The sequence below is a fragment of the Entelurus aequoreus genome, linkage group LG09, assembly GCF_033978785.1.
Source record: "Entelurus aequoreus isolate RoL-2023_Sb linkage group LG09, RoL_Eaeq_v1.1, whole genome shotgun sequence".
In the NCBI taxonomy this organism is placed as follows: Eukaryota; Metazoa; Chordata; class Actinopteri; order Syngnathiformes; family Syngnathidae; genus Entelurus; species Entelurus aequoreus.
Genome location: NC_084739.1, coordinates 43,689,313 through 43,717,087, shown reverse-complemented (window position 1 = coordinate 43,717,087; position 27,775 = coordinate 43,689,313).

Sequence of the window (27,775 nt, the reverse complement as noted above, 5' to 3'; positions counted from 1 at the left end):
CACGCTGGCTTATGAAGACAGGAGTCTCATCATTGCAGGTGTGTTGATTGCAGAATGATTGCAGCCGAAGAGAAACGCCCGTGGGTGTGTCCCGAGGCGCGCTCAGTGGAACGCACAGCAGAGTGAGAGGCGGCAGGTGTTTGAACCGTAACAGTGTTGTTGTGAATGACAGGTCCAGGTCCAATGTCGTGTGTATGATGGTCAAAAGTGGAACTGAATGTGTGATCTAGGACCTGGGGGACGTCAATCAGTGACAGCTGACCTGGGGCAGATGTGGGTGCGGGGAGATTGGCGTGCAGCACTTCGAATGCCAAGTTGGCAGACAACGTGCGTGATCCAGCTCTGTTTAAATGGAGCCCGTCTGGCCTAAAGAGATGTCATCTCTCCCAAAACACATTAAAGTTGTCAATGAAGCCGGCATTGTGAGAACGACAGGCAGATGACAGCCAGGTGTTGAGGCTAAGCAGCCTACTGAAGCTGCCTATCCCTCTGCCGCAGGTGGAGGTGGGAACGGAGATGATAATGTTTACCTGGAACTGTGCGACGGTGTTGAGGAGGTGGATGAAGTCCTGCTTTAGGAGTTCGGACTGCTGCCGGCAGATGTCGTTTGTCCCTGTGTGGATAATGATCGTTTTCATCGTCGGGATTTGAGTAGCTCACAAAGGGTCAAATAACGTGTGTTTCCATTTCTAGTATTTTTCTGACTGATATATTCAGACATTATGCCATTATTTTAATTACAAATTACCACAAAATAGCATGCATTCTTGGTATAGAAATGAAGTACAATGTTTTGTGCTTCATTGGCCAATAAAAAGATTGACATATGTTGTTGTTTTTTTTCTAGTCTTTTATAGACTTGGGCAACTAAGTGGCGTGAAATTGTGTAAAATCCTTAGCAAACAGCAAAGGGCTACAACAAATCCCTTTTTCTAATATTCATTACCATCACCGGCCTCAAACCGTCGGGGGTGGGGGGTGGATGGAGACAAAGAGAGGGCCAATGAGCTAAACAAGTTCTTTAACAGGTTTGACATGCCAGCCGGCCCCCTGACAACTTCTGCAAACCAATCCAAACCCACCTCCCCTCCTCACAGCCCCCCAACTCCAATGACTACCTCCCCCCACTTAACCCCTCACCCTCAGCTTGATGCCCCCCCCCCCCCCCCCCCAACCACCTGAGACCCCCCCAGTGTGTCTGTCTGCAGAACAGGTGAATGCACAGCTAAATAAGTTACACACAGGCAAGGCCGTGGGTCCTGACGGTGTGAGCCCCAGGGTGCTCAAAGCCTGCGCCCCACAGCTGTGTGGTGTGCTCCAGGACATCTTCAACATGAGCCTTAGGCTGCAGAAAGTCCCCACACTGTGGAAAACCTCATGCGTGGTCCCCATCCCCAAGTGCACGCGACCCAGCACGTCAAAGGACTACAGACCGGTGGCTCTAACCTCCCATATCATGAAGATCATGGAGAGGTTGGTCCTGGAACAACTCCGCCCTATAATCAAGCCCCACCTGGACCCACTCCAATTCGCCTACCAGCCCCGACTGGGAGTGGGGGACGCAGTCATCTACCTGCTGAACCGAGCCCACACCCACCTAGACACGCCTGCGAGCAATGTGATGGTCATGTTTTTTTACTTCTCCAGTGCTTTTGATACCATACGGCCTGGGCTACTGGGTGTGAAGTTGGAGACGATGCAGGTGGAGGCCCCCTTGGTGTCCTGGGTTGTTGATTACCTGACTGATAGACCACAGTACGTGCGACTGCAGGACTGTGTGTCTGACAGGCTGGTCAGCAACACCGGGGCCCCGCAGGGCACAGTCCGCTCCCCCTTCCTCTTCACCATCTACACCACCGATTTCCACTATCACTCAGAGTCCTGCCACCTTCAGAAGTTTTCTGATGACTCTGCGATAGTAGGGTGTATTGAGGATGGTGATGATGAGGAATACAGGTCACTGGTGGAGGACTTTGTCACATGGTGTGGAAAGAACCACCTCCCGCTCAATGTGACGAAGACCAAGGAGCCCTGTGTTCATCAGGGGGGTCGATGTGGACATGGTTGAGGATTATTAATACCTCGGAGTACACATCGACAACAAGCTGATTGGGTCAAAACACGCTGAGGCACTCTACAAGAAGGGACAGAGCCGCCTCTACTTCCTCAGGAGGCTAGGATCCTTCAACGTCTGTACAAAGATGATGAAGATATTCTACGAGTCGGTGGTCGCGGGCGCCTTCTTGTACGCCGTGGCCTGCTGGGGCAGCGGACTGAGAGCATGGGACGCAAACAGACAGGACAAGCTGGTAAAGAAGGCCAGTAACGTGGTGGGAGTGGAGCTAGACTCTCTGGCGGTGGTGTCAGAGAGGAGAAGTCTAGCAAAGCTCCTAGCCATTATGGACAACACCTCCCACCCACTACACTCAAACCTGGCAGAGAGAACGAGCACGTTCAGTGGAAGCTCAGACTCCCAAAATGCAACACGGAACGACACAGGAGGTCCTTCATACCGACAGCCATCAGACTGTATAATGCATATGTTCCTTCTTGACTGCACTTAAATGTAAAATATATGTATAATATATTTATATAATTCATATATTATATTTATTATATATATTATATTATTTTATTTTATTTTATTATTGTCTATTGTGAGCGAACTGTGGTGCTGAATTTCCCCCAGGGATCAATAAAGTACTTTCTATTCTATTCTATTCTATTAGGACTACATGAAAATCATGTACTTTAATAGTCAAATTATTTATGATTTCATCAATGGACTTTTACGATAACTTTTTGTACTGAGGAGTTGGCGACACTGCAGGAACAGGAAGTCACACACACTATGGAAATTACTTCAAAATAGGATAATAAGAATAGTATGGACATTTTATTTCTACTGAATTACTGTTCTATATTACAACTTTGCATGCTCAGCATGTCAAAATGTCCGGTCAGAAAGGCTTACTAATCATTTCCAATGTCATCATTTCCTCATAAAGGAAGGTAAAAGTCTGCAGATAACTTATTGGAGAGAACAGCTAAAAAGATGAGAAACCTGATCCTTTGCACCCCAGCTGGATTGTTCTCTTACACTTTAAATGAGTTGAAAATGATTTGTTTCCCATTTTCTTTCTGTCACCATCGATGATCAAGTGTTAAAGAAAATAAATACAGGCCTTGGGAATCCACAGTACGACAGTTCCAAGAGACATTTATCAATGAAGTAACATTCTCCTTATATAACAACCCCCAGTTGGGTTCAGTTCTTGTCACACTTTATTTAACTTGATTTCCCCTAAATAGGAACCTTATTTCATTGCATAAGTCCTCAGTGGTGCAGAGGCGGGGTATGGTGGGAAGAGAAGATGAGAAAATTAGTGAAAATATAACTTGGCTGAACAATGACAAGTTAACTTTGTGCTTTGATCTTTGGCTTAATTTACCTTAAGACTTTTTTGCAAATGCTACCCCGGCTGTGGAGGTGTGGTCAGTTTACCAGTCAATATATGTTTCTACCTGCACCTGTGATAATGAGTTTGAGGTATTGACCAAAAACGGCAAGATCATGAATACAAGCGGTTATTCCTCCACAGGGGTCACCCCTAGTATTGGGTGAGGAGTTGAGTAATTCAGGATCCGTTGACCCACAGCAATCAGTGTAAGGAATACAAAAGAACAGCATTATTGTGGTGATGTGAAGCAAACAAGATATAGTCCGACAACTATGTACAACGCTGCAAGGCATGCTGGGAGGTCCTTCCCAGGGTTACATTATTGTGATGCCCCGCTTGTGGACAAAGAGAAACAAAGTCACTAAAGCAGCTTCCACCCAATAATAATTTAAAAACAATTCTGAATCCAGACAGCGATCCAAAATCAAAACACTTTTGCCTTATCACATTTCTGTAATTTCCTGTCAGTTTAATCGAAATCCGCCCATAACCAAGCGTCTTTTCGCCAGGGGGCGGGGTTAAGGGGGAGGACTATATTTATAGCTAGAATTCACTGAAATTCAAGTATTTCTTTTATTGACCTTCAGCGAATTCTAGCTATATATATATATATATATATATATATATATATATATATATATATATTATATATATATATATATATATATATATATATATATATGTATTTTATTATATATATATATACATATAAATAAAATAAATACTTGAATTTCAGTGTTCATTTATTTACACATATACACACATAACACTCCTCTCTACTCATTGTTGTATTTGAAAGTGCAATGCTATGCAGCCAGTAGCACAGCCTTTAAAGGAGCATAGGTATGGGCAGGGTAATATTCTGGGTTGGAGTCAATAACCAGGCGAGGTGATGAAGTTACGTCTCTTTACTTCATACTTCAGAACCGACTCCCACACTTGCCATCAGGGTGCGCAATACAACGTAAACCGTATTTAAAGTAACCACAGAACACTAGTGTTCTGTGGTTACTTTTTGGTTGGCCAAGCCGACATGACGACAGGCTGCCCTCACTCAGGTTTGCACGGACCTGGAGGGGGCGTGCCTTAAGTTTGGCTGGAAATCGGGAGAATGGTTGTCCCGGGAGATTTTCGGGAGAGGCACTGAAATTCGGGAGTCTCCCGGAAAATTCGGGAGGGTTGTCAAGTATGCATCACTGCCACCCCCACCTAGGGAGTGCACATAGGTGCACATTTTAGCCTCTGAACCCACCCACACGCTTCGCTTCTCTTCAGCCATACATCCTGTTGGTCCCGACAAGGGACACCCCCCCCCCCCCCCCCCCCCCCCCCGAGAAAAGCTGCACAATTAGTCTCACATGCGCATGTTGTATGACGTGCACATCTAAAAAAATCTTCAAGCTGCAGCAATGCATTAAGACTGACTGTTGCAACCCACGTCTAACAACTCTCACCTCAACCACGACCACCATCACTAGTTTGCAACGGGATGCTAACAAGCCAAAAACAGTCCAAAGTACTTATTTTGTGTTGATTTATTGTGCATACAAAACTAAACAATGACATGTGCAAAGGCAGTGATGCATGATAAAACGAGGCGGCAGCTAAAGAAGGACTTCCCCATTAATTCCCTCTTAATCAAACAGGAAAACCTGCAAACTGATTTCACTACTTCCGATGTTGATGTAACACTATCATGTAACTTGCATCCCCATATGTGACCATAATATGAACAAATATACTACAGTACTAAATGAGTCTATAGTGGCCACAAACCGCTGGCTTCTACAGCAAAGTGCAACACAGGGGTCATCTGCAGCCTGTGACTCATTTGTCATTGGCCCTAGGCACATTACTGATACAAAATTAAACAAAAAAGAAAAAACAGCAAAAAATGGAAAGAGAGCAAAAGGCACAATAAGAAAAAGCCTAAATGTTGTCACCATCCAATAAGAACGATGCTTTGTCTTTAAAATGTTGATCATTTAAAACATTTCTGTATGCATAAATATGTATGTATATATGTATGTATATATATATATATATATATATATATATATATATATATATATATATATATATATATATATATATATATATATATACACATTTTCTACCGCTTGTCCTTCCCGGGTTCGCCGGGGTGGCTGCAGCCTATCCCAGCTGCATTTGAGCAGAAGGCGGGGTACACCCTGGACAATCCATCCATTCATTTTCTAACACTTGTCCCTCTCGGGGTTGCGCGGGGTGCTGGAGCCTATCCCAGTTGCATTCGGGCGGAAGGCCTGGAACACCCTAGACAATTTGCCACATGTATCAACATTGTTTGCTCAGTGGTAGATCTTGCCTTGGTTCATGGCTAAAACCAGGGTTGTTGGGCTCGTAAAGGTTGGTGATCACTGGTGTACAGTGAGCGCAGGGGAAGTTTACGACAGGCGATATACAGCACAGGTCGATTGGCAGCATCCTAACCCACCTAAAGCAAAGTACGTATAATCTCATTGGATTTTTTGGTTAAATCAGAGCTATTTTTTATATATCGGATTTATCGTGTGGCATAATAACTCCTCATATCTGTCCGATATGAATCATACAGCCCTAGTTAAAATGTTAAGAGTCCTGAGAAGTTAATTTCTGAAGCTTTTAAAACACTTAAAAGTACTTTTGATCTCAGATACTTAGGTTATTTTGTGTCAGATAACATTCTACATGAATAAGGTTTTTCTTAGATTAAGAAAAATTATCTCAACAATTTTAACTAGCAACTGGGCAGTAAGCATAGAAACGACTTTGACAAAGTCAATACATTTTAGGTGCTCTCGTTTGTGAAATCACAAACATGTTAATGCAGATTATCATGTAGTTGTTTTTTTTATTATGCTGTCAAACACCTTTAAAAGATTTTACATTGTAAAATATATTTTCTGTCCAGAAAGTCGAGTCTCTCACTTTTGAATAAGTAAAAATTAAATAGTTGTATACAAGAGTTGAGTTGTAGCCAATCAGAAAAGGATTTGACTACCTTGATCCTTTGGGTTTTCTGGACACTGGATTTGTATTTTTTTATTGATGCTATCCATTCTAGGCATTGCATAATACATATTTGTTTAACAATGATATAACAAGCTGGTAAATATTCTAATGATAAATGAGATTTCTGCTGACAAGAAACTGGACACTTGGTTTTCCTTCCCACGCCTACTTGTATCACAAAATACTTTTCCAGATATTTGGCTGCACAAACTTTGCGATCAGTACATCCAAAATAAATTTGGAGTTCCAGTTGTGTGAGACAATAAACCAAAAGCTTGTCTGATGAGTTATTCAGAAGGATTTTTAAGAGGCGGGAGAAATCTTACAGACTGCAGACATAGCAAGTGTTGGGCCAATAGGTGCACCAACATTTCCACACGCATTGGCCTTTTGGTCTCTAAAGTCTGACTTAACCGCACTCTTAACACGAACAAACAGGTGCATTTGGTGGGATAGTGTGAGAATGCGGTGAGAGACTGCTAACAACGCAGGCTTTATGTATACTTTTCAAGGTCGAGAATTTTCTCCCACACGTCTTGTCTGGTGAATAGACTTGTGTGTGGCGCAGTGGCTAGTCCGTTATCACATCCGGATGCCGATGCGATTACCATGGGGATCTTGGGACTGTATTACCGAGTGGCCACTGACATATTTCATTATTAGTTACAATGGTTGACAGTACAGTATAACGTAATTTCATTATCAATGGATGACACTGTCTGGTCTGGCTGCTTACTCACACAAAGTCCAACTGTCTGTTTCCTATCTGTTCCTCCTGGATACTTTAATGTCAGAAACTGAAGTCTTTTGAATTATGTCTCTTTCTGTTCTTGGCTCTTGTGCAGATGCTGTCCAGAGCACTGATCCCCGAGAGGATCCGTCTTTAGAGATGGGAGGTGATGAGCAGTGAGAAGCATATGGACTATGAGATTGGCCTCTAAAGCTTCTGTGAGTTGGGTGAAGACGGACTGCTGCGGCGTCCGACCAGAAGACCGTGAGGAAGCAGGCTTCATAAAATGCCAGCATGAAAGAAAAAAAATGTCTTCTCCTGTTCTCAACATCTGCAGATACTCACAGTTTCCATGTTCTGGCCTGATGAGCCACAACACATGTTGAGTTTGAGAGAACACTTATACAAGCACAAATCCACGCACACAATGACCAAAGGTTTGTATTTGTACACTTGAGGCAAGGCAAAATATGTTGTTGCCAGAGTATAATCAGAACTCAGACATCTTGTTTGGCCAAACACACTTGGTTTTGTAGACTCGCTAAATCACAGCAGTTCTTTAATGACAACAACTGAGACTTTGCTACAGACTGCAGCCCAGCCTCCGGCATTCAAAGGCATCAACAACAACAATTGTTTTAAATGAATATGATTTAATTGAAATACGGAAATATATACAAGTATGTATAAACAAGTAAAATAGTTTAAATCATTGTTAATAAATTGGCATTGAAACATTTCTCTCTAAAATCTAGGGTTAAAAGTACAATGAGTGTAGGTAAATAAATATACAGTAAATAAGTAGGGTCCGAATACAACTTTTTCATTTCTGATATTTGAGCCTTGAGTATTGGCCAATACGATAATAATTAGATACGATGTAAGCACAAATCCTATCACATACTTGTTTATTTTGTTGTGTAGAATGTTAGGAAAGGCTTGATCAAGCCACATTACTCAGAGAACAATGGTAGGTATAAAAACACTAAAATTATGATAGATGTATTTTTAAAACTTGTATATATTACCAAATGTCGCCTATTAGACTGCAATATTGTTCATTTAAGGACACCAGCCCGACCATAGTACAGGCACCAGCTAACTGCCATCAAGCCCGATCACAACATCGGCAGGAGCAAGCTGTCATCCGATATACGTTTTCAACTGTTTTCTGCTCCTTTTCATTCATAATTTACTTTAAAGTTATTTGGATTGATTTTTCTCTCTGTTTGATTTTAATGAATTAAATAAACATTGTTATTAAAATAATCAGCTTTTGTGCTATTGTGTGCAGTTGCTATCTCCCAGAGGTGTGGACTCGAGTCACATGACTTGGACTCGAGTCAGACTCGAGTCATGAATTTGATGACTTTAGACTCGACTTGACAAAATGTAAAGAGACTTGCAACTCGACTTAGACTTTAACATCAATGACTTGTGACTTCACTTGGACTTGAGCCTTTTGACTTGACATGACTTGCTACTTTCCCCAAAACCTAAAGCTTAAAAAGTTATTTGGGAGCGCTCCGTTGCTTTCATTTGGTACGTGTCTGTCCATCAGCGTGTGTGCTGCGTGTCAGTACAACAGCCAATCAAATTAGATCTACATTGTTTTCATCACACAGCATTCAGCCAATCAAATTGCAGGACAACCAATGAACAAGAGTTGTCAAACAACGCGCCAATGAGAAAGATTTATACCAAAGTTGGTTTCGTTCAGGTATAAAAACTACGACTTGGTCAACAAAAAACGAATTGCCGTATGCAAATCACGCAGTTCGAATATTACAGACGGAGACGCAACAACTTCCAACTTCGTTCGACATTTGAAGTTGCACAAAGAAGGGTAAGTTTTGAATGTAAGCTAACGTTTAATGACTAAGTAACATGACTTTATTTGCTGTGTAGTTAAATCAGTGAGGCTGTAAACTCACTGCTAACGTCATAACCATAGACATCTTATAAGTAGACGCAGCATCGAGCGCTACTGCCTACTGGCGCAGACGAGACGCGGGGCTGCCATCTTGGAGTGGTGATCCGCTCCACTCAGTGCAATTCATTTGGCAGGAGCAATGAACTGTCAGCGCATTTCATTCATTTTACCTCACTGAATACCACTCATTTTCACGCGCTTTTTTGTCATACGTGTAGCTATGATAACGGACACATGTTTTATTATTCATAGTTTGCTTAACAGTAATATAATATTGTTATATGCAATAAGTGACCAGACGTCCGAGATCAAAACTGGGAATATAAGCCCAGAGAAGGGGGAAAAAAACGGTCAGCTATTTTTAAGTTGAAGAAACAATATGATTACGTTATATATACATGTGTATATCCTACATAAACAATGTATGAATACATTAGATATCTTATAGACCGTATCTCTGTTGCTGCAGCAGCAGAGTTTATTCTGTCTTGACACTTTGTATTGATATTTTGTATTACATTCTTCCCTTAAATGATAATGTTTACAGTGATTGTTATATATGTATTTTTTATGTATGTCGCTTTGGATAAAAGCGTCTGCCAAATACTTAAATATAAACATATATAAACACCTGAAAGTCTTTATATCAGCTAAAACCACCAATCTCTTTCACTGGATTCAGAATAAAACCAAATGCTGTCTTACCCAACAATGTTAGTATTTGAATATTGTTACTTGAAGACTTATTCCTGGTTACAGTTATACTGTTAAGAAAGTATTGTCTTATATTTTTCCTAAAATGAGAATGCATCATAATCAGTGGCGGCTGGTGAATTTTGTTTTAGGTGGGGCTGAAAGTTTGTAAACCAAACCCCTGTAGGGGTGTCATCCTCCCCCAGAATATTTCTTTGTGATTTTCACATACAAATATTGAAGATCTTTGCTCCTTCTCAACTCTGTGGTAATGTTGTTTTCATAAAATACAACCAATAGTACATTAATGTTAAATCTTACTTGTGAAAAGTAATCCCCCGATTCCTATTTTCAACAGTCCGCTCATTTGAGCAGGAAAACGCTGAACACCAGCCCGGCATCTTTGTTTTCTACCTGTCAACTGTCAGTTTAGGCTGCTCGCCGGCTCCTCATCACCACTTCAAGATGCAATTTGCTTGCGTCACAGCAACCAATACTGCGTCTACTTATAAGATGTCTATGGTTATAACATCATTTCAAACACAGCAATATGTTGCGTCCACTGCAGTTTGCTACCTTATTCATACTTTTTGTCAAGTCATTTTTTTAAGCAGGGTTGCATGAGGTACCTATACTTAACGTTACGTTAGTCAATGTATCACACACAGTAACGTAACATTAGACGGCGGTCAGCAGCACCGCGTATTTTAGCCACCTACAAAAAGACAAACATAGTCAAATAAAGGTCAGTTAAAATGTATACTATATTAAGAATATGTGTACATATTGCATAGGGCCCTGACATCTAAAAAGTACAACTCTGTTCATTGTTATGTGCATGTATTTGTTATGTTTTTCATGTGTACGCACACATAAACACACATACAGTATGAGATGAGATCAATGAGATAAGGTAAGAACAGAATAGAAACTGCTGTGGAACTAGTTACAATGCAATATGCCATGGAAATACAATGTTAACACTTTTGTACAAATAAGTACAGTTACACTTGTTTTTGCAAATGTCTTTATTCTGTAAAGGAATGAGTTAAATGTTCAAAATTGTTTAAACTATTAAAATGACTGGTTAATAGTGCTATTATGAATTGCAATGTCAGTACTATTTTTTTTTCATGCTATTTCAAATGCACTTGTTTTAATAAATAAATACAGCGGTTTAAAAGCATACACAATCTGTGTAAACATATTAGTCTGTGGTTAAAAGGACTTGAAAGGACTCGAAACTCAAAATGCAGGACTTGTGACTTGACTTGAGACTTTCCAGTCTTGACTTTGGACTTGACTCGGGACTTGCCTGTCTTGACTCGGGACTTGACTCGAGACTTGAGGGCAAAGACTTGAGACTTAATTGTGACTTGCAAAGCAATGACTTGGTCCCACCTCTGCTATCTCCTAGTAGTCTATAGTCTACCATGTTTACCTTTTAATACAATAAAAGATTAACCTAATTCTTATTAGAAGACATATAGATGTTAACTGGTTATCCAGCTTTGCACAAGTAAACGCGCAGCAGGAATGCTTGTATCGGAGTGCTTTTCTGGGAGATTTTAGATGCAAGCCAATATCATCCGATACTTGATTTTTTTCTGCTAATATCCGACTGATATCAATATTGGAAAAGGACACCCCTATATATACAGTAAGTACGCTCCAAAGTGACTGTATCAACAGTCAACATGATGATTGCATTTGTTGTTGCTGAGGGGTGCAGATCTTAACAAAAGTTTAAAGCACAGTTGTGCTTATTTGTCCATCTGTTTGTTAGCTAGCAGGCTGTTTTTAGACTGGTGATACCATTATAATTCTGAGGATTGGACAGTTCTATTAATGCCATGTGGACTCAAATTGTTTAATCAAATTCCTCTATGTGCACCTTTATTCAGATGATCACCAAAATATATTGTATCTACATACTGTATCTTTACATACGTGCAACCAACTAACCTGCCACAACGTACAGATGTATCTTATTCGACCCACTTTAAGACCCTTGGTTACATTTGTACACTTTAAAGGCCTACTGAAACCCACTACTACCGACCACGCAGTCTGATAGTTTATATATCAATGATGAAATCTTAACATTGCAACACATGCCAATACGGCCGGGTTAACTTTCCCGGGAAATACCTGGCGGAAAACGTCTCGGTGTGATGACGTTTGTGCGTGACGTCACGGAGTGTAGCAGACATTTTGGAACAGCACGGTGGCCAGCTTAAGTCGTCTGTTTTCATCGCAAAATTCCACAGTATTCTGGACATCTGTGTTGGTGAATCTTTTGCAATTTGTTTAATGAACAATGGAGACAGCAAAGAAGAAAGCTGTAGGTGGGATCGGTGTATTAGCGGCTGGCTGCAGCAACACAACCAGGAGGACTTTGAGTTGGATAGCAGACGCGCTATCCGACGCTAGCCGCCAACCGCACCGATGATCGTGGTGAAGTCCTCCGTCGCGCCGTTGATCGCTGGAACGCAGGTGAGCACGGGTGGTGATGAGCAGATGAGGGCTGGGGTAGGTGGAGAGCTAATGTTTTTAGCATAGCTCTGTCGAGGTCCCGTAGCTAAGTTAGCTTCAATGGCGTCGTTAGCAACAGCATTGCTAGGCTTCGCCAGGCGGGACAGCATTAACCGTGTGGTTACAGGTCCAGGGTTTGGTTCGGTGTCTCCTGATAGAAGAAGTAATAGTAGTATTGTTAATCTTCTGTCTATCCTTCCAGTCAGGGGCATGTTTCTTCTGTTTCTATCTGCAGTTAAACACAATGCTATCACGTTAGCTCCGTAGCTAAAGTGTTTCGCCGATGTATTGTCATGAAGATAAAACTCACTGTGAATGCCCATTTTGCGTTCTCGACTCTCATTTTCAAGAGGATATAGTATCCGAGATGGTTTAAAATACAAATCCGTGATCCACAATAGAAAAAGGAGAAAGTGTGGAATCCAATGAGACCTTGTACCTAAGTTACGGTCAGAGCGAAAAAAGATACATCCTGGCGTCCTGCACTGCACTCTAATCCTTCACTCTCACTTTCCTCATCCAGGAGTCTTTCATCCTCGCTCAAATTAATTGGGTAATCGTCGCTTTCTCGCTCCGAATCGCTCTCGCTGCTGGTGGGAATGATTGTAAACAATGTGCAGATGTGAGGAGCTCTACAACCTGTGACGTCACGCTACTTCCGGTACAGGCAAGGCTTTTTTATCAGCGACCAAAAGTTGCGAACTTTATTGTCGATGTTCTCTACTAAATCCTTTCAGCAAAAATAAGGCAATATCGCGAAATGATCAAGTATGACACATAAAATGGACCTGCTATCCCTGTTTAAATAAGAAAATGTAATTTCAGTAGGCCTGTAATGCTCTGTAGGTACACATTTTGTTCCATTTCGCTGGTTCTAATTTTTATTTCAGTCTCTGAAGCCTGGATTATTTTGTATCGAGAACCCTGCATATGTTACACTGTTACCTCCCCTTACAAACTCTCGTGTGTAGTGTGACATGATCCTTCCAAAAAAATCTAACCAACAATTTTAATAATATCTTAATCAAAAAATTAGAATGGCATCAGAGGATTGGTCTTAAACTGGATAAGAAGCTACCTAGCTAACAGGAAGCAATACGTGAAGCTCGGTGAAAATACGAAAAATAGTCAACAGAGTCAGGGATCAATACTGGGACCAACATTGTTCAGTCTTTATACAAACAACATGTGTAAAGTTACAAAAGACTTTAAGGTAGTTTTATTTGCAGACTACATGACTGCGTTTTGTTTAGGAGAAAAACATTGACAGAGTAACAGAAACTAGATTTTTGGGTGCAATTATAGATCCTAAAATTAATAGGAAATCTCATAAAAATATACAAAATAAAGTGGCAAAAAATATTTCAATAATGAACACAGTCAAATACTTTCTAGACTAAAAGCACTTCATATTCCCTACTGTTTGCTAGTGTTACCATATCTGAGTTATTATGCAGAAATATGTGGAAATAATTACAAAAGTGCACTACATATGCTAAACATGTTAGATTAATGCATAATGTTGGATATGGAGAACATTCAAATCCTTTCGTTATGAACTTTAAATTACTACATTTTAATGATTTTAAGCAGCTGCATATTGCGAAAAAAATATATCCCAAGAATGTACAACAATTCTTCTCAACAAAAGAAGGTAAATATAATATTTGAGAAAAATCTAACTTCAAACATTTGTATGCAAGTACAACACTTAAGACTTTTAGTGTATCAGTATGTGGAATTAAATTATGAATGGACTAAGCAAATAAGTCAAACTGTACTAGTATGACTCAGTTCAAGAGGCTGGTCAAAGTGTTTACTAAGTACAAAGAAGAAAAAAATGTTGATTAACATCTTGAACTTATTGAAAATGGTACAAAAGTCCTCTAATGAGAATCAGAGTTGATTTGAAGCTGTAACGATCTGGGCGCATGGTGATGCGGGGGTCATTCTCCCAAGATGCAGACGGACTTCGGACACAGCGTGCAGGTAGGAAATTATTTATTTCATCAATAAATCAGGCAGGAACAAACAAAAGTGTGCTCATAGCATGGAAGGCAAAAGCTAAGGGGGCTAGCGTGGAAGCTAGCAAACAAAACGAGCTTAGCATGGAAGCTAGCATAAACAAAAGAGCCTAGCGTGGAATCTAGTATACAAAAACAGGAATCAAACTGTCATTAACTGTTGCATGTAGCAAATTAGAAAGCTAGACTTGAGTGTGGAAAGAAGCAGGAATAAATAGCACTCTGATTAGTGCCTGGCAGCAGGTGAGTATCCTAGACACTAATCAGAGGCAGCTGAAACCAATCAGCACCCATGGTAACCAAGGAGACACAAAACAGGGGTGCTGAAACAGAACTGAGGGAGTCCAAAAACCAAACAGAACATGATCCGGGCAGCGGATCATAACAGAAGACTTATAAAGAAAACTATTGTATTTAGAATTCACAATAGAATATAAACTGTGTTACAAGATGAGAACAAGAAGTGAGCATATGTGTAGAAATGTATATAAGGTCGAAAAGGTGTAGGATTAATTAAGCCTTGCTTCTTTCTACTCCTTTTCGGACATGTAAACAGAATTGAAAATTTGCAAGTTTTGTGATGTATCACATTGCAAACGTATGCTTCTTCAAAATGAATAAATAACATACCAAACCTGCTGCGACTGTATACATCATGTTCATAGGGTGCATTGCCCACATCACCTTCTCCTCTGATTGGATCAACGTTTGCAATAAAATGTGTTGAATTTGCAATATGAACGATGTAATAAACATTTCCTCGACTTGGCAGGTCTGATGTCTCCTAAAATGTTCTGTTTCATGTTGTTAAAATAACTGCTGTGAAAAATCAAATCAAATCAGAAATGTTAGTAATAACATAGAACTTTTGCTCAGTAATGTGCCTTTCATTTTACATGTTTACATGATCACATTTGTTTTGATAGATTAGGAATGTCCAAAGAACAGAGGGGGTAAGGAGAGTGTCAGGGGTGTTACATGTGTGAATGGCTCTCCAGAGATCAGATCCATTGCAAAGGGATAAGTTCAAGGATCACTGATGAGGTTACACATCACACAGCTGTGAGGTACACATGGTTGAGTTTTTGAGCCTGGGAACGAAGACACACACATAGACCTTATATGCAGACCCACAAGCAGCTCAGACACAATGTTGTTACTGTGTGTCTAGGTGGTGGGCTGGCAATGGAGGCCTTCAAGGCTCCAAACTGCCCACAGCATTGGAGTCAAGTGTCAGTCATGCCACCGCTGCCATTCAACACTTGAACCAAACCTAAACGATGTGGCACGCTGGGCAACCACTGCCCCAGTGTGCGTGTGTAAAGAACCAGAAAAAGCAGGCCCGGCCCTAACCAATCTGGCGCCCTAGGCAAGATTTTAGGTGGCACCCCCCCCCCCCCCCCCCCCACATCGGCAGTGAAGTGTATATACTCACAAGAAGCCGAATAGCTTTTTCTTTGACCTTTTTTTTACTTAAAGAAAGCAAATTAACAATCAGAATATTTAACAAGATAAAAAAAAAAATGAATAAATAAATGAATACAAAAAATAAAAAAATTAATATATGAAATACAATATTTTTTACATACATAAACACAAAATAAAACATGTCAACAAGTTGCATAAAATAAATTAAAAATACAATATAAATAAGGCACTGCACAAAACAAGATATCAAACCAGTATGACTTTAACAACTATATTACAAAAAAAGGGGATCCTACAGAGTTCTCTATTTGTGCTTTTTAATATTGCATTAACTAGAATGACTTACAAATTACTGTACACCAGGGAGTACTGTAATTACCTAACGTTACATTATTATTTTCCATAACAACTTAGCCCACTCCACAATATTAACCCGACGTTAAAACAGAACTAGCTATTTATTGATTAGCAATTGCCGAATCATGTAACATTAGCTTAATGCTAAAAAGCCAGGTTACTATCACATTCTGTAACAGACAAATAATGTCATGTAGGCTAACGTTACCTACCTGCTACCTCTGTCTTTTTCTGGTTTCACCTCCTCTTCTTTTCTCTTTTTTCTTCCCTGGGCACCTGACAGTTTTGGCCGTTTTGACATCTTGTGTTGATTTTTTGATGTGGTGACGTCCAAAAAGAGTCATGATACGGGAAGGGAGGGGGCGGGGAGCGGGGGGGGGCATAGGTTGTAACAAATAATATTTCTATTGAATAGGCTTTACTTTGCATTTTAATTAACGTGGGATTATTTTTTGTATTTAAAAATAATAGTACTGTAGCGGTTGATTTAAGGACATAATTCACCACACCTGTTATTTATCTTTGTCATCATCATTCACTGTACTGTTCTATTGTGCACATGACAATGTTGTTCTTTGTGTGTTGTTAAGAGCGAGTAATTCGGTGCGGCCCCTTTAAGTGGCCGTCAGTACATTCTCACAAAGGTGGGGGTTTGTTGTTCCCGCGATATTTGAGTGTTGTGATGAAAGCGTTCATTCTTGCGTGTGCTTTGCTTGAATAAACGACACACACGTTTTTGTGTGTCAACTATATTTCAAGTTGTCTAGCCTTCACGCTACGAGCACAACACTGGTGACCCCGACGCTTCACTGAACGGATTCAGTGATTTTTTATTGACCATGACGGCGAATGCGGTTTCTCTAAAGCTGCCCGAGTTCTGGGAAACTTCCGCGACCGCATGGTTTGCCCAGGCCGAGGCACAGTTTGCCCTGCGTGGTATCACCGAGGACGACACTAAGTTTTATTATGTCGTGTCCTCCCTCGGCAGCGCGACGGTGACCAAAGTGGTTAACGCCATTATGCACCCACCGGAGAGGAACAAGTACCGCTCGTTGAAGGCTCACCTCTTACAGACATTTCATCTTACCGACGCGGAGCGAGCTAACCGCCTTTTTTCGTTGCAGGGCGATTGCAAGCCCTCTGAACTAATGAACAACATGCTAGGACTCTTAGGTGAGCACAGACCTGGATTCTTCTTCGTGCAGTATTTCCTAAGACTCCTGCCTACTCAGGTGCGGGCTGCTTTAGCCAACACCACCATTTTGGACTGCCGCGAACTAGCTGCTGAAGCTGATAAGTTATTTTTAGCTTCCCAACCGACCTGTGTGGCTGCATTGCTTCCGGCTGAGACAGAAAGACCCGTGGCAGGTTTTTCCACTCTCGCTGCTGCTGCGCCCCCCAGGCGGCAACCGGATTCTGGACTATGTTTTTTCCACGCAAAGTTCGGGACCAAAGCTAGGCGGTGCCGTCCCCCGTGCAGTTTTCGTGGACCGCCGCCGGGAAACGCCGGGGCTCAGCAGTGGCCATGAGCGTCGGCAGTACTGGCAGGCTGCTCTTCATCCAGGACTCCCTCTCTGGACGACGGTTCCTGTGTGACACCGGCGCGCAGAAGAGCGTCCTGCCAGCATCAAGGTTGGACATGCTGTCTGAGTCACATGGCCCCCCCATGGAAGCGGCCAATGGCAGCCCTATCCGCACTAATGGAATACGGTACGTGGAACTGTGTTTTGGTGGACAGCGTTTCAGTTGGAACTTTGTGACTGCTAAAGTGACGGTGCCGCTCATCGGTGCAGATTTTCTCTGTGCTTTCGGCCTCATTGTGGATGTAAAAAACAGGTGTTTGGTGGATGCGATTACGTTCTGCTCGTACAAGTGTAGTCTCAGCGCGACGGACTCCATCAGGCTTTCAAGCATGCTACCCACTGCAGACGTTTTTCTGCGCCTCCTCGCTGAGTTCTCGACCCTGGCGCAGCCCACGTTCTCGTCATCTACCGCCAAGCATGGTGTGGAACACCACATTGCCACCACGGGCCCCCCTGTGCACGCACGAGCCCGGCGCCTGGACCCTGCTAAGCTCTCCATCGCTAAAGCTGAATTTGAGACCATGGAACGCCTCGGGATCATTTGCCGCTCAGACAGCCCGTGGGCGTCGCCCCTCCACATGGTGGAGAAGCCCGGATGTGGTTGGCGGCCATGCGGTGATTACCGCAGACTCAACGAGGCGACTACCCCGGACCGTTATCCGGTACCCCACATACAAGACTTTTCCGCCCACCTCGCTGGGAAAACTGTGTTTTCTAAGGTAGATCTTAGAACGGGGCTATCATCAAGTGCCGGTCCACCCCTCTGACATCCCGAAAACAGCGGTCATCACCCCATTTGGACTGTTTGAATTTTTACGTATGCCTTTTGGCCTTAAGAGTGCAGCACAAACTTTTCAGCGGTTGATGGACTCTGTTTTACGTGAATTGCCGTTTCTGTTTGTCTATTTGGACGATATCCTGGTCGCGAGCACCTCTCAGGCCGAGCATGTGACCCACCTCAGGTCCCTTTTTCAGCGCCTTAGCCAACACGGTCTCATTGTTAACCCAGCTAAGTGCCAGTTCGGGTTGTCTGTGATCGACTTCCTCGGACATTGTGTCACGGAGTGCGGGGCAGTTCCCCTCCCAACGAAGGTTGCTGCCATCGCAAACTTCCCCCGCCCACTCACGGTTAAGGCTCTTCAGGAGTTCCTTGGCATGGTAAATTTTTACCATCGTTTCATTCCCCGGGCAGCTGACCTCATACGGCCGCTGTATGATGCTCTTAAAGGAGCTGCTCCCAAGCACACGGTGGACTGGTCTGACGTGCGGCACAGTGCTTTTGTGGGGGTCAAGTCTGCTCTCGTTAACGCTACCCTGCTGGCACACCCATTACCCGATGCTCCTATTGCAATCACCACAGACGCGTCAGACTATGCTGTAGGTGCAGTGCATGAGCAGTGGGCGGGTGGAACACTTGGCAACCTTTGGCTGTCTTTAGCAGGCAGTTGCGCCCCTGCGAGCGGAAATATAGCACATTTGACCGTGAGCTCTTTGGCCTCTATCTGGCCATACGCCATTTCCGTTCGTTGCTTGAAGGCCGGCCTTTCACAGCTGTTGTGGACCACAAACCCCTCACTTTCGCGATGGCCAAGACGGCTGAACCGTGGTCGGCTCGGCAACAGAGGCACCTCTCCTACGTCTCAGAGTTCACGACGGACATCCAGCACCTTGCTGGTAAGAGCAATGTCGTGGCTGATTGCCTTTCCCGAGCCGTCGCGAGCGCTGTCCACGTGGGGCTCGATTTTGCACAAATGGCAGTTGACCAGGCCGACGACCCGGACATCCAAGCTCTGAAGGCTGCAGCCACAGGGTTACGGTTGTCTGAGGTCCCATTTGAGGACACAGGGGTTACGCTCCTTTGTGACGTCGCTACCGGTCGGCCGCGGCCCCTTGTGCCCGCCATTTGGAGGCGGCGCGTGTTCGACTCCATCCATGGCCTTTCCCACCCTGGGAGGAAACCTTCCCAGCGGCTGGTTGCTGCAAAATTTGTCTGGCGTGGACTGAAAAAAGATGTTAGGGACTTGGTTTCCACATGTGTGGCATGCCAGCGCTCAAAGGTGCACTGCCACACGCGGGCCCCCACTCGCACCGTTTACGGTTCCGGAGTGCCGTTTTGACCATGTCAATGTGGACCTGGTCGGGCCTCTCCCATCCTCACGCGGCTGCACATACCTCCTCACGATGGTCGACAGGACCACCCGTTGGCCGGAGGCAGTACCTCTGACGTCCGCCACCTCTGTGGAGGTGGCGCGCGCGTTCATTGGTACGTGGGTTGCCCGTTTCGGTACCCCATCGGACATATCATCCGACCGGGGCTCTCAGTTCACTTCCGAGCTCTGGGCCGCTGTGGCCGAGAGCTTGGGTGTGAAACTCCACCACACAACGGCGTATCACCCGCAGGCCAATAGTATGTGTGAGTGATTTCACAGGTCCATCCATGAAGGCAGCGCTCAGGGCGTCCCTGAAGGACAGCGCTTGGGTAGACAAGCTCCCTTGGGTGATGCTGGGGCTTCGGACTGCCCCCAAGGAAGACTTGCAATCTTCCTCGGCAGAGTTGGTTTATGGCCAGCCCCTGCGAGTGCCTGGGGACTTTATTCCTAGCACGACGGCACCTTGGTCCGCCAGTAAGCAGCGAGCTGCTCTCCTCGATGCCGCCAAGGGTTTTTCCCCCATCCCCACTTCTCAACACGGCCTTACGCCGTCTCATCTTCCCGCTTCCTTAAGGGGAGCGGCGTTTGTTTTTGCCCGCCACGACGCCCACCCGCGGCCCCCTTCAGCCTCCTTACGATGGGCCATTTCGCGTCCTAGAGAGCGGAGACAAGCATTTTCTGTTGGACATCGGGGGTCGGTCTGAAAAGATCACGGCGGACCGGCTGAAAGCGGCCCACTTGGATCTTAGTCAGCCGGTTACCACGGCCGTACCCCCGCGCCGGGGTCGTCCGCCCGCTCTACCTAGGCCCCATGATGATGTTATGCATCCTTCTACGCAGGCCCCCGGGACCTTAGACAGTACAGATACCCTTCCGGTTCCCCCTGTTGACTCCCCGGCGTTAGTGCCAGTACGGCGCACCCGGTCTGGTCGGCCCGTCCGTGCCCCTGTCCATTGACAGTTTGTTTTTCTTCGTGATGCCGAATTCTGGGGGGACGTGTGTAGCGGTTGATTTAAGGACATAATTCACCACACCTGTTATTTATCTTTGTCATCATCATTCACTGTACTGTTCTATTGTGCACATGACAATGTTGTTCTTTGTGTGTTGTTAAGAGCGAGTAATTCGGCGCGGCCCCTTTAAGTGGCCGTCAGTACATTCTCACAAAGGTGGGGGTTTGTTGTTCCCGCGATATATGAGTGTTGTGATGAAAGCGTTCATTCTTGCTTGTGCTTTGCTTGAATAAACGACGCACACGTTTTTGTGTGTCAACTATATTTCAAGTTGTCTAGCCTTCACGCTACGAGCACAACAGTACCAACTTTTTTTTTTTCTTTTTTTTTTCCTCCAACATTTGTGGCGCTGGCGTGGCGCCCCCTGATGGACGGTGCCCTTAGCATTTGCCTATACGGCCTATGCTACGGGCCGGCCCTGAGAAAAAGTGTTGTGGTATCCAAAGTTGCAGAGGACAGAAATATACAGCAGGCCCCTTCTGTGCTGGATCATTCTACTTGTTAGTCGGCTTCCTGTGCACCTCCCTGTTGCCAATAAATACAAACCCCGTTTCCATATGAGTTGGGAAATTGTGTTAGATGTAAATATAAACAGAATACAATGATTTGCTAATCCTTTTCAACCCATATTCAATAGAATGCACTACAAAGACAAGATATTTGATGTTCAAACTCATAAACTTTATTTTTTTTTTGCAAATAATAATTAACTTAGAATTTCATGGTTGCAACACGTGCCAAAGTAGTTGGGAAAGGGCATGTTCACCACTGTGTTACATGGCCTTTCCTTTTAACAACACTCAGTAAACGTTTGGGAACTGAGGAGACACATTTTTTAAGCTTCTCGGTGGAATTATTTCCCATTCTTGCTTGATGTACAGCTTAAGTTGTTCAACAGTCCGGGGGTCTCCGTTATGGTGATGACTGAGCATTTCATGGAATCTACTTTTATACCCAATCATGGCACCCACCTGTTCCCAATTTGCCTGTTCACATGTGGGATGTTCCAAATAAGTGTTTGATGAGCATTCCTCAACTTTATCAGTATGTATTGCCACCTTTCCCAACTTCTTTGTCACGTATTGCTGGCATCAAATTGTAAAGTTAATGATTATTTGCAAAAAAAAAATGTTTATCAGTTTGGACATCAAATATGTTGTCTTTGTAGCATATTCAACTAAATATGGGTTGAAAATGATTTGCAAATCATTGTATTCCGTTTATATTTACATCTAACACAATTTCCCAACTCATGTGGAAACGGGGTTTGTATATTCTTACCTGCACGCCGTCTGCTATTTCCGCAAGCAACGCGCACCAAAACCATGACAGAACTCATCCAGCCAGTGAATGACCCCGCAGAGATTTCTATGGCCCAGCGGCCGAAATGAGTTTCCTCCATCGGGTGGAGGGGCTCTCCCTTAGAGATAGGGTGAGAAGCTCTGTCATTTGGGAGGAGCTCAAAGTAAAGCAGCTACTCCTCCACATCGAGAGGGGCCAGATGAGGAGGTGTTTAGGGCACGTCCAACCGGTAGAAGGCCACGGGGAAGACCAAGGACACGTTGGGGAGACTATGTCTCCAGGCTGGCCTGGGAACACCTCGGGATCCCCAAGGAGGAGCTGGACGAAGTGGCTGGGTAGAGGGAAGTCTGGGCTTCCCTGCTTAAGTTGCTGCCCCCGTAACCCGGCCTCGGATAAGCGGAAGAAGAGGGATGGACTTATAAACTAACTGAAATATTTGAATCAAGTTGCATTTAAAAAAACTAAATAAGTATAAACTCATTATACAAAACCCAAAACCAGTGAAGTTGGCACGGTGTGAAAATCGAAAATAAAAACAGAATGATACAATGATTTGCAAATCCTTTTCAACCTATATTCAATTGAATACACTGCAAAGACAAGATACTTAATGTTCGAACTGGTAAACTTTGTTATTTTTTGCAAATATTAGCTAATTTGGAATTTGATGCCTGCAACATGTTTCAAAAAAGCTGGCCCACATGGCAAAAAAGACTGAGAAAGTTGAGAAATGCTCATCAAAAACTTATTTGGAACATCCCAAAGGTGAACAGGCAAATTGGGAACAGGTGGGTGCCATGATTGGGTATAAAAGCAGCTTTCATGAAATGCTCAGTCATTCACAAACAAGGATGGGGCCAGAGTCACCATTTTGTGAATAAATCCGTGAGCAAATTGTCGAACAGTTTAAGAACAACATTTTTCAACGAGCTGTTGCAAGGAATTTAGGGAATTCGCCATCTACGGTCCGTAATATCATCAAAAGGTTCAAAGAATCTGGAGAAATCACTGCACGTAACATTGAATGCCCATGACATTCGATCCCTCAGGCGGTACTGCATCAAAAAAATATCACCACATGCAAGTTAAAATTCTACTATGCAAAGCGAAAGCCATTTATCAACAACACCCAGAAATGCAGCTGGCTTCGCTGCGCCCGAGCTCTTCTAAGATGGACTGATGCAAAGTGGAAAAGTGTTATTTGGTCTGACGAGTCCACATTTCAAATTGTTTTTGGAAACTGAGGACGTCGTGTCCTCCGGACCAAAGAGGAAAAGAACCATCCGGATTGTTATAGGCGCAAAGTTCAAAAGCCAGCATCTGTGATGGTATGGGGGTGTATTAGTGCCCAAGACATGGGGCGTGGCCAAGGGCGTGGTTAAGAGGAGAGTATATTTACAGCTAGAATTCACCAAATCAAGTATTTCACATATATATATATATATATATATATATATATATATATATATATATATATATATATATATATATATATATATATATATATATGAAATACTTGACTTTCAGTGAATTCTAGCTATATATATATTTTATTTTAATTTTATTATACATATAAATAAAAGACATACTTGAATTTCAGTATTCTGCAGGCTATCCGGTAGGTGGCAGTATTGTCCTGTTTAAGAGTGTCACAACATTGCTGTTTATGGCAGACAAACTGCTTTACAGTAGACTAAACGTGACTGCTGTTGTTGTGTGTTGTTATCGCGCTGGGAGGACGTTAATTAAACTGCCTAACAATAAACCCACATAAGAAACCAAGAACTCTCTCTGCTTGTTGTGCACTCTACTCTCTAAAAGCCGTAGATGTTATGACGTCATTGGGCAGGCAAGCTGCTGGGAAAGCGGACGTGAGAACGGCTGTCCCCACTCAGGTCCGCATTGAGCTGGAGGGGGCGTGGCCTCCAGCTCCGGCTGAATACCGGGAGTTTGTCGGGAGAAGGGAGGTTGTCGGGAGAGGCGCTGAATACCGGGATTCTCCCACTAAAAACGGGAGGGTTGGCAAATATGGCCGGGGGTGACCTGATATTAAGCTGGGAATGACTACAACGGTAAATAAACACAAGACATATATATACTCTATTAGCCACAACACAACCAGGCTTATATTTAATATGCCACAAATTAATCCCGCATAAAAACACCTAGGTGTTTGTTATGCTAGCTCCTAGCTACTAGCTACCAGCTCGAGCTAGTTATAGCTCGAGCGGGTAATATGGACGGGATCCCGTATATATAACCCGCCAATACAATTCAAACACCTGCACAACACACACACTCACTCAGCCCAAAGGACCGTTCACCTAACCCAAGGTTCATAAAGCTTATATATTTAACCAAAGTTACGTACGTGACACGCACGTACGGGCAAGCGATCAAATGTTTGGAAGCGCACGGGTGGGACCTGATATTCAGCTGGGAATGACTACAACAGTAAATAAACACAAGACATATATATACTCTATTAGCCACAACACAACCAGGCTTATATTTAATATGCCACAAATTAATCCCGCATAACAAACACCTACGTGTTTGTTATGCTAGCTCCTAGCTCCTAGCTACTAGCTCGAGCTAGTTATAGCAAGCCATCAAATGTTTGGAAGCACAGCTTCGGTATCGCATCTGTGTATCCAAATCAAAGTCCTCCTGGTTAGAGTCTCTGTTGTCCGAGTTCTTCAATCTTGACTGCATCTTTCGGGAATGTAAACAAACACCGGCTGCGCTGTGTTGCTGACTTCCCTCGCAAAATATCCGCTTTGCACCGACAACTTTCTTCTTTGCTTGCTCAGCTTCTTTCTCCATAATGCAATGAACAAATTGCAACAGATTCACCAACACAGATGTCCAGAATACTGTGGAATAATGAGATGACAACAGAGTTATTTCATATTGGCTTCAATGGGGAAGCCATACCTCTGTTAAACTGGCTACGTCACGCGCATACGTCATCATACCGAGACGTTTTCAAGCGGAAGTGTGGCGGGAAATTTAAAATTGCACTTTATAAGTTAACCCGGCCGTATTGGCATGTGTTGCAATGTTAAGATTTCATCATTGATATATAAACTATCAGACTGCGTGGTCGGTAGTAGTGGGTTTCAGTAGACCTTTAAATTGTTGTATGTTGATTTTTAATGTGCAAAGACGTCATATTTCTCTTGTATTTGTGTTAGCATTTAAGCTAGCTAGCTATAGCCATTAGCACACTAGCTTCTTAAGTAAATGAGCAGTGTCACCGGTTCGTGAGCTTATCAAAATGTGGTAATCAATATCGATTTAATGATCATTTTCATTTGAAACGTTAATACAAACTGTCAGGAGTTTTATAACGGTTTATCATTAATACTGACAATCGTTACATCCCTACTTTTGAGTCGAGGAAGTGTCATGTTTTTCAGAATTAAGTTGCTTCGTAAAACTTCGGCATGCAGGACATAACATATAAAAGCATTCTCTCTCACATGCTCGAGCAGCTCACATGGATTTTTCCCCCGCTCACACACACACACACACACACACACACACACACACACACACACACACACACACACACACACACAACATCTGTTTATTAGTGGCCAGCAGTGCGGCTTTAATGCTGGCAGTGGGTTTTCTGCTGCGCTATGTAAAAAAACCAAAAAAACAGCCAATGACCGTTGACTACTACTGCCCCTAGATTGGCCCTCATACTGAAGGTATGAATCCCCAGTCTGCTGCACTTAAGTGTAGTCTCGATAAAGTTATTGGAAATTCAATGCAAAAAAATCACAGCCACGGATTCAACAATTCAACCACAATTAAAGGGTTAAGTGTGAGGCAGAAATGGAAGACTGTAAAGTGTCCCCAAACTTTTTCACTCGGGGCCGCATTGGGTTAAAAAAATTTGTCCGGGGGCCGGGCTGTGTGTGTGTGTGTGCGTGTGTATATACAGTATATATATATATATCCATCCATCCATTTTCCACGGCTTGTCCCTTTTGGGGTCGCTGGAGCCTATCTCAGCTGCATTATATATACCGTATTTCCTTGAATTGCCGCCGGGTATATATTATCCGCATGCCTCGTTTTACCGCCGGGTCAAACTCGTTTTGCAAAATAATTAGCGCATGCTTAGAATTAGCGCATGCTTAGAATTACTGCCGGGTCAAACTTGTTTAGCAAAGTAATTAGCGCATGTCTCGTTTTACCCCCGGGTCAAACTCGTTTCGCAGAATAATTAGCATATGCCTCGTTTTACCGCCGGGTCAAACTCGTCACGTCACGAGTGACACTTCACCTTTCAAGGCATAATTTTCCAAAATGGAGGAAGCTAATTTCAATAATTTAAAATCACATAAAGGGAAGAAGATAAAGAGCTATTCAGTAGGATTTAAGGTCCAAGCTATTGAATATGCTAAAAAGAACAGTAAGCAGCTATGTTTTATTAATATAACTGCGTGTGTCAAATATGAGACATTAAATGACTCCCGCCTCATGGTGGTAGAGGGCACTAGTGATCCCAGGGATACATTCTTGCGACTACTCGGCTGCAGAAGAAGTGACAACAAGCAGCAACAGTTAGCAGCGATCGTTTATTTTTTCCTCTCGCCTGGACTTTTAACACGGAGGATTACATATCTAAAATAAAACAAACAGTTTTCTAAACTGGACTTTCAATCGAAGCAGGAGGTAATAATTAAAGGAAGATCTCCATCGAGACAGAGAGACTTTTAAAACTAAAGAAAGATAAGGAAGACTTTTATAAACAATTTATCGATGCTTTTGTTCAGAAGGTGCGGCGCTTGGACTTCATTTGTAAGTAAAGGTAAGACCATAATAACGTTTTTTTTTTATTAAATGTGCTTTTCATGATGGTATCCTTACATCACACTCAAATTTATAAGCGCAGGCCTAAATTTACCGCATGCCTTTGGTAAGTGCCGTAGTGAGAAGAGGTTTTAAATTAATTACCGCCCCGGCGCTAATTCAAGGAAATACGGTATATATTCCTCACGCACTGATTGACTAAAAGAGTGCGCACTTGCCGCACGTTCTCCCGACACTGCGGCGCGAGCGCGATAATGTCACGTTATCATTGGGAAAATGCATATTTTGACAATATTATTTGCCTGAGCGGCTAGGAGACCCAGAGAGTAACAAGTAGTAAAAAATTGATTAGAAAGGACAAATAAAAATTGTAAAACTTTGAGACTTCCTGCGGGCCGGATTATGGACGGTGGGGGGCCGTATTCTGCCCGTGGGCTGTAGTTTGGAGACCACTGATCTAAACTTTACCCCTGCCGGGTATTTTTTTCTATACTTTTATTGTAATATTTTCAGAATATGTTTGCTCTATTTTTGGCCAAAGTAGGACAAAGAAAACTATCTGAAGTTTAGTTTGGTTTTTAGTTTTCATGCCATGATTTTAATAGTACGGCCCGCGTGTGCACAGATTTATCCCTCCATGCGGCACCTGAGCTCAAATGAGTTGGACACCCCTGATGTACAATAGTACAGTATATGTAACAGC